The following is a 12,647-nucleotide window of genomic DNA, read 5'->3' on the forward strand; positions in this document are numbered from 1 at the left end:
GTCAGCTCTTCCCATGAGGTACCCAGAGTATTGGAGTTTCAGCTTCAACATCAGTCTTTCCAATGAACACTCAGGACTGATCTCCTTTAGGATGGACTGGTTGGATCTCCTTGCAGTCCAAGGGACTCTCAAGAGTCTTCTCCAACACCGCAGTTCAAAAGCGTCAATTCTTCGGCACTCAGCTTTCATTATAGTCCGACTCTCATATCCATACATGACTACTGGAAAAACCATAGCCTTGACTAGACCTTTGTTGGCAAAGTAATGTCTCTGCTTTTTAATATGCTGTCTAGGTTGGTCGTAACTTTCCTTCCAGGGAGTAAGCATCTTTTAATTTCATGGCTGCAATCATCACATGCAGTGATTTGGGAGCCCCAAAAAAATAAAGTCAGCCACTGTTTCCCCATCTATTTCCCATGAAGTGATGGGACCAGATGCCATGATCTTAGTTTTCTTTTTTTTTTTTTATTAGTCTTCTTTTTGATCTTAGTTTTCTGAATGTTGAGCTTTAAGCCAACTTTTTCACTCTCCTCTTTCACCTTCATCAAGAGGCCCTTTACTTCTTATTCACTTTCTGCCATAACGGTGGTGTCATCTGCATATCTGAGGTTATTGATATTTCTCCCAGCAATCTTGACTCCAGCTTGTGCTTCCTCCAGCCCAGCATTTCTCATGATGTACTCTGCATAGAAGTTAAATAAGCAGGGTGACAATATACAGCCTTGACATACTCCTTTTCCTAATTGGAACCAGTCTGTTGTTCCATGTCCAGTTCTAACTGTTGCTTCCTGACCTGCATACAGATTTCTCAAGAGGCAGGTCAGGTGGTCTGGTATTCCCATCTCTTTCAGAATTTTCCACAGTTTATTGTGATCCACACAAAGGCTTTGGCATAGTCAATAAAGCAGAAATAGATGTTTTTCTGGAACTCTCTTGCTTTTTCAATGATCCAGCAGATGTTGGCAATTTGATCTCTGGTTCCCCTGCCTTTTCTAAAACCAGCTTGAACATCTGGAAGTTCATGGTTCATGTATTGCTGAAGCCTGGCTTGAAGAATTTTGAGCATTACTTGACTAGCGTGTGAGATGAGTGCAACTGTGCGGTAGTTTGAGCATTCTTTGGCATTGCCTTTCTTTGGAACTGGAATGAAAACTGACCTTTTCCAGTCCTGTGGCCACTGCTGAGTTTTCCAAATTTGCTGGCATATTGAGTGCAGCACTTTCACAGCATCATCTTTTAGGATTTGAAATAGCTCAACTGGAATTCCATCACCTCTACTAGTTTTGTTCATAGTGATGCTTCCTAAGGCCCACTTGACTTCGCATTCCAAGATATCTGGTTCTAGTGAGTGATCATACCATCATGATTATCTGTGTCATGAAGATCTTTTTTGTATAGTTATTTTGTGTATTCTTGCCATGTCTCCTTAATATATTCTGCTTCTGTTAGGTCCATACCATTTCTGTCCTTTATTGAGCCCATCTTTGCATGAAATGTTTCCTTGGTGTGTCTCATTTTCTTGAAGAGATCTCTAGTCTTTCCCATTCTATTGTTTTCCTCTATTTCCTTGCATTGATTACTGAGGAAGGCTTTCTTATCTCTCCTTGCTATTCTTTGGAACTCTGCATTCAAATGGATATATCTTTCCTTTTCTCCTTTGCTTTTGGCTTCTCTTCAGAGCTATTTGTAAGGCCTCCTCAGACAACCATTTTGCTTTTTTGCATTTCTTTTTCTTGGGGATGGTCTTGACCCCTGTCTCCTGTACAATGTCACGAACCTCTGTCCATAGTTCTTCAGGCACTCTATCAGATCTAATCCCTTGAATCTATTTGTCACTTCCACTGTATAATCGTAAGGGGTTTGATAAGTGGAGAATGACAAAATGTGGTCCACTGGAGAAGGGAATGGCAAACCATTTCAGTATTCTTGCCTTGAGAACCCCATGAACAGTATGAAAAGGCAAAAAGATAGGACACTGAAAAGTTATTTAACAATATTTAATAGTAGCTTTCCTTATCTTGAGTGTAGAGGAAGTTTTATCTTTAACTCCTTCCAAAAGATAAGAAGAAGTATTTGTATGCTATCTTTCATTTGCAGTATAGAAAAATACATCAAGAGAATCTAAGTGGTCACATTCTGCTACATGTGTTTAACAAAACACACCACAACATTAATTGGTTTTATTTCTTAGTAGTAAATCTCTCTGTTTTCCTAATCTTCTGAAAGATACTACATGTACAAATCGTAAGAAAATGCAACTGTGTGTATCATTTTAGAATCCACAGGTTGTGGACTCTATGTTTTTTCAAATGATCTGCCTATATTAGAAGCAAGGAACTAACAGGTCCTTGCTAACTTCAACTTCAATGTATTTCCCAATGACAGTTATTCAAATTTAAAATATGTTCACACAAGTAAATATAACTCAAACTCTGTGAGTTAGAACACTACTTACCTATTACAGCTATAACAAAACTTGACATTCCTTTTTTATGTGTATACATGCATATATAAAATCAATATATAATATTACCAAGTGCTGAATCTATTCACAATTTTTTAAATTACTAATCTGGCAGCCAAAAAACAATTCCAGCTTCAGTTAAATTTATAAGTAGACTGTAACACATGACAAAAATAAACCAATCCACAAAGCATAAGAAATAAAAACAGACTCACAGAACACAGACCTGTGGTTGCTGGGGGAGTAGGGAGGGACAGATTGGGAAACTGGGGTGAGCAGATGCAAACCATTACACACAGAATGGACAGACAACAAGGTCCTTCCAAACAGCACAGGGAACTACGTTCAATATCTTGTAATAAAGCATAATGGAAAACAATATGAAAAAGAATAGATATATTTATATATGCATGTATAGGGCTTCCCAGGTGACTCTCGCAGTAAAGAACCTGCCTGCCAATGCAGGAGACCTAAGAGACACAGGTTCAATCCCTGGATAGGGAAAATCCCTTGGAGGAGGGCATGGTAACCCACTCCAGTATTCCTGCCTGGGAAATCCCATGGACAGAAGAGTCTGGCATTCTACAGTCCATAGCATCGCAAAGAGTTGGACACGACTGAAGTGACTTAGCACATATATGCATAAAGGACTCAGTCTGCTGTGCAGCAGAAATTAACACAATACTGTAAATCAACTATACTTCAATAAAAGATTTAAAAACCGAAAAATTTAAAAATTTAAAGATAAATCCAATTGTATGAGAGCTGATTCTGGCCAAGAATGAAACACCTATTGTAGAACAAGATTATGCACTGGAAATTTTCTCTCTTATGAAATTTCTCATAAAATAGCTAAAGATCATCTTGTTGGAGAACAATAAAATAGCTACTATCCTTCAACACAGGCAAAGGAATCTTTCTGAGCTATTTGTTGCCTTTACTCCTCAAGAACATTCTAGAATACAGCTCTGAGGCACATGATGAGCTTCTGTGAACTCTCACCCATTTACATCAGAGACATAAGGAAAGGACTAGGAAAGAATGAGTAAACTTGAAAACTTTTCACTATAGTCTGGATGAAGTTCCTTCCTTAGTGCTGCCTGAAACCACTTAACAAAGAAAGTATGCAAGGAGATAAAAATTCAAAATATTATGTCCAGTACTACAAAACAGAATTAAGTTTAGCACAAGTTAATTTACCATAGCTCACCATAACTAAGAGAAACTATTTGAACAACAAAACAAAGAGTCATTTCTGGAATAAACTGCTAGACACACGTCAAGTATTAGGTTGAACTATAAGAAATTGCCCATATTTGGCCATTTTTTCATCAAATGACAATTTCATATAATTTCACCTAGTATTTTCTCTTATATTTGCATAACTACAAAACACTCAGAAAGGTAATATTTGGTCCATTATTCTGATTTGGAAAACTACATGCAAAAAACCATGACAATACTTTATAATCTTATCTACATAAAGTATGGTAAGCTAGCCAGGGGAAGAAGGACTCAACAGAAGTTGATATTCAACTTTCAACTAATGTTCAGATGAAAGTAAAAAGAAAGTGAAAGTGTTAGTAGCTCAGTCATGTCTGACACTTTGCGATTCCATGGACCACAGCCCACCAGACTTCTCTGTCCATGGTATTCTCCAGGCAAGAAAACTGGAGTGGGTAGCCAATTCCTTCTCCAGGGGATCTTCCCGACTCAGTGATCAAACCTGGGTCTCTTTCATTGCAGGTGGATCTTTTACTGTCTGAGCCACCAAAGGAGGCCAGTGTTCAGATGAACACAGTCAAAGACTTACCTGATTCACATAGTGCAATCTTCCAGAAAACTCAAGTTAAAAATGAGCTTTCTTTTCCCCCAAACCACCTGTATTAACTACTCCAGCTGTTCTCAACTTGGTGCAGAGCACCATATTAGACAGTAATAAGAGCAGAAATTTCTCTCTTTGAGAAATTCTCCAATAGTATTGTCTTCACAACAATTTTTCTGTTAGCATATTAGTTGTTGAGATTGCGATGCAAAGATGTTTGAGGTGGGAAGCCAGGTGGAGGAAGGGGAGACACGAGATAAGCCAGATCCCTGACATCTCTTTGCTTTGTCTCCCATTAACCACTGATACACACCACCAAGACCACCTGCCTAGCTCCACTCCCAGAATCTCTCCCTAACTTTAGAACATGGATTCATGTTGCTATATAGCAGAAACCAACACAATATTTTAAAGCTATTATCCTCCAGTTAAATAAATAAACAAATTTAAATTTAAAAGGAATGTGGTTTCATCTCAGACTGAAATTCTTATAGGAGAAAGACAATATGGATCCTCGAACACAGAAGGTCTGTTAGCAATATTTTAAAGGGTTTATCATATATTTCTTTGACATGATATCTTTGACATCAACTCATTTAGTTTTTCTTCTACCTCTCTGGCTCTTTTCAAATTCTCAAAGCAGCTTCTCCTCTCTATCCAATCTCTGAATGTTGAGGCTCCTTGGGGATTTGGTTTCTCATTTTCATTTTCTCCCTGATATCTTCCACTCCTGCAGCATTAAATAATTATAGATATGATGATAATTCCCAAATTTATATCTCTAGCCAAGATCTATTTTCTGAGATCAGATTCACACACCCAACTGCCTTCTTAGCATTTCTACTTAGATCTGTCTCCCTTCCAAGGAAAAATCAAAAACTAAATTCTTCATTTTTGCCCCCAAATTCATCTTTATTCTATATCCATCATCGCAGTAAACTTCAACCTCGCAGTTGCCGAAATCAGAAACCTAGAAGTCATTCAACTTTCATTCCTAAAATTACCACAATCATCACTACATTCTATCAATTCAACACGTGTGTATTTGTGTATGTGTGTGTGTCTCCAATTTTAGCTATCTCTTTCAATGTCCCTGGGCATTTTTTAGCCATGCCACCATCATCTCTCAACTGTACTATAACAGCAGTACCATTTTACCAAACTGCTCTTCACAAAGCTTAAAGAGAGCAAATCTTTAAAAGTACAGACCAGATCAAGCCAATGCCAAGGGTAGAATCTTTTGACAGATTTTAGAAAATAATCCAAGACTTTGCAGGATTTTGATTGGGTCTCTCCCCTTGTCTCCAGCCTTATCTTGGGCCTCTCTTCCCCATTTTGGCCCATTCCCAGACCACTGGGGATCTGATCTGCTGTCCCATCACCCTCAGTATTCCCCATGCTATTCTGCCTAAATGCCTGTCTTAGGCTTCTCCTTAAATGTCACTTTCCAAAGAGGATTTTTCCTGAGCCTCCAAACTAAGTTAGGTTCCTTCTAACATGCTTCCTCATAGTAACCTACATTTATCCTTTAAAAGACTATCCACAATTTTATTTCTACTTGTGTGTATTTAATGTCTTCCTCTATCACTAGTCCACAAATGCCTTGGGGCAGACGTCTATTTTATTCACCAGTACACCCAGGGTCTAGCAGAGGGCCTAACATGTAACTGTTTTTTGATAAATGTTTAGAACATCTGAATCAGCTCTTGATATTAATAATTTATTTTCTATCACAATAGCTATGTTAGAAAACAGAAATGTCAAACTTCTTCTTCTTGCCTGAAATTGCATCAATTCAGTCTGATGTCACAGCTTACGTTTGCCGATTGTAAGGTCTGTTTGGACCTTAGAAATAATGATTTTTAAGGGAAAAAATATGCTTTTATCATCACAATTAATTCATTATCATAAACACAATTTGAGAAATAAAGATCTTTCAAATGTCCATAAGGAAAATAAATTTTAAAAAGTGAGAGTCTTGGCAATATATTTTTAAATTGAAAACTGACTGCCAGTTCAAGATGGCAGAGTGAACACATCATATATTTACCAGCCCTTCCTGCAAAGATCTAATTGAAATGACAATTTATGCCAAAAAGAGAACAAATTCATAGCAGCTCTAAGAGGGAGAGCTCTAAGAGGGATTTGAATGATTTCTGAAAAACAGAAAGCAAGTGGAATTATGTAGATGGAAAAGAAGGAGCTTGGGGGGACAGACTGCAGTCCAGAATATACAGAGGAAACAAAATAAAATGAAAAGATCAGAGACTATGTATACATATGACTGATTCACTTTGTTGTATAGCAGAGTCCAACAACACTGTAAAGCAATTATACTCTAATAACAAAATTTAAAAAAAAAAAAAAACATGGAGAAGATATTCTTTCCAGGTCAGCTCCAGAGAAGCCCCAAAACTTGAATTAGAGTGGGAAGGGGGCAGAAGTCAGGTGATCAAAGTATAGTATCTAGAACAGCTATACCAGCAGCCCATCCTCCACCACCCACCGCCACTTCCACATGTGTAAAGTGACTGGTGGCAGCAATATTTTGCCATAGACTAAGATCAAAGAAACACTCTCTAAACAAATTGCACAATATGCCTGGAAAGGCCAGGGTTCCTAGCGTGGATGAGATACCACAGAATGAGGAGCTTCTTATTTAATCGTCCAGAAGAGGGGCTAGCTTGGCTATATACTTCCTTCCTTGGCTATATACAAACACTCTAGTGGTAGGTACCCACATACTATATTCACACACAGCCATCCATCCAGTGTAAGAGAAGTGTCATGTAGAAGAACCACCCTACAGACCACACCAGCTGGCTAGATTCATTCATCGAATCCTGTGGTTAGTTCTCACCTAGTCCAAGCACAAATGACGTAGCGTTATGCTGGGCACTGCATAAACATTGCTGGAATGGGGTAAACAAATGAATGAAAGATAAAATAAATCCCTCAAAGAGATTGTTGCCTAGAAATGGGCTTACAAGCATCATTCTCCTAAAACTTCCCTTTACAGTGGACATTACCTGATCATTCCCAAGGTTTCAGAAATGTAACTTTCTCTGATTCCTGCTCACTTTATTCTCTAGTCATGCTTCCTGTTTATTTACATCAACTATGGACATTCTTCCAAAGCATATGGTTATTTTCTCTCTCCCCCTCTCCCCCTCCCTATTCGCTCTTTTATCAATTTTTTCTCATTATTTCATTTACCTAAGCTCCTCTCAAATGCCCCATCTTCTGGTTATTTCACTCAGATGTCCCTTGTTCACTTGAAAACCAACACCTTCAATCTGTGAAACACTGAGGTCTCACAGCGATGCCACCTTCTTAGAGTCATTTAGATGAGATTTTGACACACTTCTAATTAATTTCTCTCCTTCATTTTCTACAGCCAGCCATCTTTCAGATCTGTCAATATATCATGGAAGTATTATATGATTTCAACTTGGCCTAATTCCACAAAAATATTTGAAGTGGCATATAGAAAGCACATAAAACAGTTCATCATAAATTTAAAAAATCAGAACTACAGAAAGTATAAATTAGAATACAATACAATATCAGAGAGCAATGAAGCATAGATATGTAGATTATAAAGGCATTTACAAGTGTTCTAATTTACTAAAAAGCTAGTTTTCAACAACCTGATGAAGAAATATTATCCATTCATTGTTCTCGATTCATAAGATATTGGGGTGTGGAAAAAGCTTGACAAATAGCAACCCTGTCTCTTACCCAGGTTTTCTATTAACTGAGAAAATAGAAGAAGGGAATATACCAGTGAAATAACAAGATTACCACTGATAAAGCTTCAATTTGAGAATACAACTTAACATCTGCAGGCGAATGGGCTTCACACTCACACACTGAACCCAGGATTAGGTCAACTCCCTCTGCCAGTCCCTGCCCATGGCCCCATGGAAGCAGGGCCCCCCCTCTACCACGCAGCTTTCAGAAGAGCAGAGGGCAGTCGAGAGCACACTCTGTGTACAGACTCACTCCCAAAAAAGAAGAACAGACAGAAGGGATGAGCTACCCTTACCCAGTTCTTCCAAAATCACCCATTAGTTCACACCTCCCCAAAGGAGGAGCAAATGAGAGGCAAAGACATACACAGTTTGCAGCTTCCTCCACTTGGAATCAAGAACATTGGAGAAAAGTTCCTTGTTCCCCAAAATCAGGGTCCCTGAGGGATGTGGCAGACAAGACATTTGACAACTTCGCTGCAGTGAATACAGTACCAAAAAAAGTTAAAAAAAAAAAAAAAGTATATAAGCATTTTCTAAGACTGATTTGTATACAGTATGTCTTACTGAAGCCTGTGATAGTGACACAGAACACCCAGTTCACTGAAAGCCATTCTGACAGAGGCCTCAACAACAAAAGAGCAGAGCATAAAGATTTTCAAAAAGAAAGCTTCATCAGGAGCACCTCTGATAAATAAAACCTTATTCAATAATTTATTTTTTCCGGTGATAACAAGAATAAACTACTCACCTTAGAAAGCATATCTTCCAATCCAACTTTCCCACCATTACATATCCTCTCTGTACTAATTAATCCATTCTATCATGCTGCATCATTGCTCCATCAACACAAAATACCTATGTATAATGCCTGTATTGTTTCCATCTGGAATGTTCTTTTCTAAACCTTCTAATCTTAGACATCTTTCAAAGAGATTGTGAGACTGCCTTCTTCATTAAGCATTCCCAAATAATCCCAGACCACACTGATTTTTGTCTTCTTACTTTTTAGAGCACTTAGGGTCTGCATCAAAATCCTGCTCATATATTTGTGTTGCTGTCGGTCACTAATGTTTGGCATGTATTATCATGTCTACTTAACCAGACTCTGCCCGTGTTCATGCAAAGCCACTTCAGTCGTTTGCAATTCTGTGTGACTCTGTGGACCATAGCCCACCAGGCTCCTCTGCCCATGGGATTCTCCAGGCAAGAATACTGGACTGCACTGCCACACCCTCCTTCAGGAGATGTTCCCAACCCAGGGATTGAACCCACGTCTCTTGCATCTCCTGCACTGGTGGGTGGGTTCTTTACCACTACCGCCACATGGGAAGCCCTAAACAGACTCTAAACGCTTTAAAAAATAGATAATTTGAACTCTTGAACTTTTCCATATTAGCTACCTCTCCCACAGGGCTGAGTATATACTAGGTGATTAACAAATACTCACTGAATAACAAATCAAACTGAGCACATATTAGAAAGCATGTACAAAACAGGTTTGCAAATCAGCTTTTCCAACTGCCCAACTGAATATAATCTTTAAAAATACTCTAGTGAGACTCTAAGAGAATCAAGACTTTTCAGTCAGTTTATATATTATCATATATCATTCCTGATTCCTCACACAAAATGATACAAAAGCCCGAGAATGGAGAGATTACATATAACAAGATGGCGGTAGCTGATGCTTAAGCATATGAGTTTGGGTTGTATTTGATTCCTAACTCTTAGTTGTGTGACCTTCCTTTTAATTTTGAAATTTTTTATTCCCATAGTAAATTTGAACGAAAAGTACAATGAGCAGCACAGTTAATAGCCTGCCATATTATTACTATATAGAAAGAGGGATATAGATACACGCACACAGACACACACTGCCCTGTGGCCAAACCATCTGAAAAGAGGCCGCAGACCTCTTGACACTTTGGCACATAAACTATGTGATCTTGAGCAACTTACCTCAACCTCCATAAGCTTTGGTTCCTCCATAAGTGAAAACTGGGAAAGGAGTGATAATTAGACACTCTTAATACAGTTACTTAACAGGTTACATCTTTAAATACTTGGCATATAGCTGTTATCATTGTCATTAACTCCATAAAATCTGTACTTTTCCTATTACAGTTCACTACTTCCCACATTTGGAACTGTCCATTTAACTGCCTTGTCCACTGGACTCTTAGACCCCCATGAAGGTAGAACCTAGCTTTGTATCCACAGCAAGAAGCATGTGGTCTGTTTTAGGGCCACAATTTAAAGATTAAAGGTAACCCTACCTAAAAAAGCCACTGTCACTGCTTGTGGAATACTTTGTTGCTGTTGCTGCTGCTGCTGTTGTTCACTCGCTAAGTCCTGTCTGACTCTTTGTGACCCCATGAACTGAAGCACATCGGGCTTCCCTGTCCTTCACTATCTACCAGAGTTTGCTCAAACTTTTGTCCATTGAGTCGGTGATGCCATTCAATCATCTCATCCTCTGTCACCTCCTTCTCCTCTTGCCCTCAATCTTTCCCAGCACCAAGGTCTTTTCCAATGAGTTGGCTAATAATAATAATCCATTTCAATGATTATTAACAGGTAATTTACAGAAAATCTGTTTTAAAGAGACGAAAGAAAGTAAAATTCACGCATGATAATTCCACCACCCAGAAATAATCACTCAGTTCACATTTTTTTATATTCTTTCAAACTTTATTAAAATGTAGGCTTTATAATGCTACACACATGTTTATTAACTGGGTCTTACCGTCTCAAATTCACAAATGCAAATCACAAATCACCTTCTTTGCCCCTAATGTGTCATAAAATTTGCAGCTTACATGTTTCTTTGCAATTTGCCAAATTGTAAGCAAACAAAACATAGACAACCTGGGTCTTTTTTGCTTAGGATTCCTTAGGCCCTTATAACAGGGTTGTTATACAACTGTTATTGTCAAATAAAAATCAGGTCCATTAAAATTTAAAAACCAATTGCAGAATGATGATAAGCACTTTGGAAAGGCTACTTCTGGCAAACTGTGCCATAATCCTTCCCATGAACTAAGACCTCAATATAGTTTGAGAATTTGTTTTTGGTGAAAGACAGACTCCTAGATCATGAGCCTTCTCTTTTCACACAAATGCATGATTTTCATTGGGATTTTTACATAATGAAAAATGAAAGTCAGGTTTCTCAGAGTATGAGCTTATGCCACCCTGAAGCAAAGCACAGTAATTGTGGAGTAAAATAGGAACGTCAATTTTGGTAGAAAGAAAAATTTTATTTTAAAGCCTTATGGAGATGATTCTTTTACAAGAACTGATGATACTGTAAATATTCAAATATAAAATACTTTAGTAGTTTTACTGAAGTTTGCAGTCTGCCATTTGAAGTGAGCTGGCTTGATTCCCGGAAAGAAGTCTATTGTGTATTTATTTAGTCGACTGAGCCCTGGACCATCTCTGAAGACACTGCCCATTCACTCAAGTTGGGCTCAGAGCTAATCTATATTCTTGAACTTGTTGGGTGGTTCAATACCTTGGAAACATACCTGGTTTTCTTTCTTTTATTTGCTTCTTTTTATAGATGTAACCCAAGCCTTTGTGTAATTCTCAGTTTTATCAAATAATCTTATCATCCTATTTCCAAGTGTTCTCTTTCCCCTTGCTGTCATTTTATGTGTTCACCCAAACCACCACAAAATAGTTGTGAACAATCAGGCTGAGCATGTCAAAATTTTCTGTGAGGTGAGTGATAATTCATTCTACATCTACTTTCAACCCTATACACCCAATTTTTTTTTAGATAAATGAAATATCTGTTATATACCAAAGAATATACATAAGTTATAAAACAATAAAAGCAAATATTGAATATTTATTTTTAAAACCTGACTATTTCAAATTTAACAGATAATATTACTGAAAAGGTTAGGGACTTCACTGGTGGTTCGGTGGCTAAGACTCTGCTCCCAATGCAGGGGGCTCAGGTTGGATCACTGGTCAGAGAACTAGATCCCTCATGCCATAAGCAACTAAAAAGAAAAGATTCCACGTGCTGCAACTAAGACCACATGCAGTCAAATATATAAATTCAAATAAAAGATTTTTAAAAGCTTAATAAAATAGTGATAGAGATGATAGAGATGTCATCTATTTAACATATACTCATTCAATTTTAGTATACGTGCTGCCAAAGCGAGCACACATATACTCATTCAAACACCTATAAATGTGAATGATAAGGCAAAACATGCTTAGGTTGCTTGTGAGGTGTACATATGACATATAATAGATTTCTATTTCCAACAATATGCCTGACTAGAAGATTCAAGGAAATATCCCTCTACTGAACAACTGAAGTTTGTAAACAATGTAAATATATGAAAATTATTGCTGACCTCAAAGAACAGGAACACTTTTCAAAGACATGGTGATGGTGGTTTAGTTGCTAAGTTGTGTCCAACTCTTTTCAACCCCATGGACTGTAACCTGCCAGGCTTCAGGGCAACCTATCCATGGGATTTCCCAAGCAAGAATACTGAAGTGGGTTACCTTTTCCTTCTCCAAGGGATCTTCCAGATCCAGGGATCAAACCTGCGTTTCCTCCATTGGCAGGCAGGTT

The sequence above is a fragment of the Cervus elaphus genome, chromosome 22, assembly GCF_910594005.1.
Source record: "Cervus elaphus chromosome 22, mCerEla1.1, whole genome shotgun sequence".
Classification (NCBI taxonomy): Eukaryota; Metazoa; Chordata; class Mammalia; order Artiodactyla; family Cervidae; genus Cervus; species Cervus elaphus.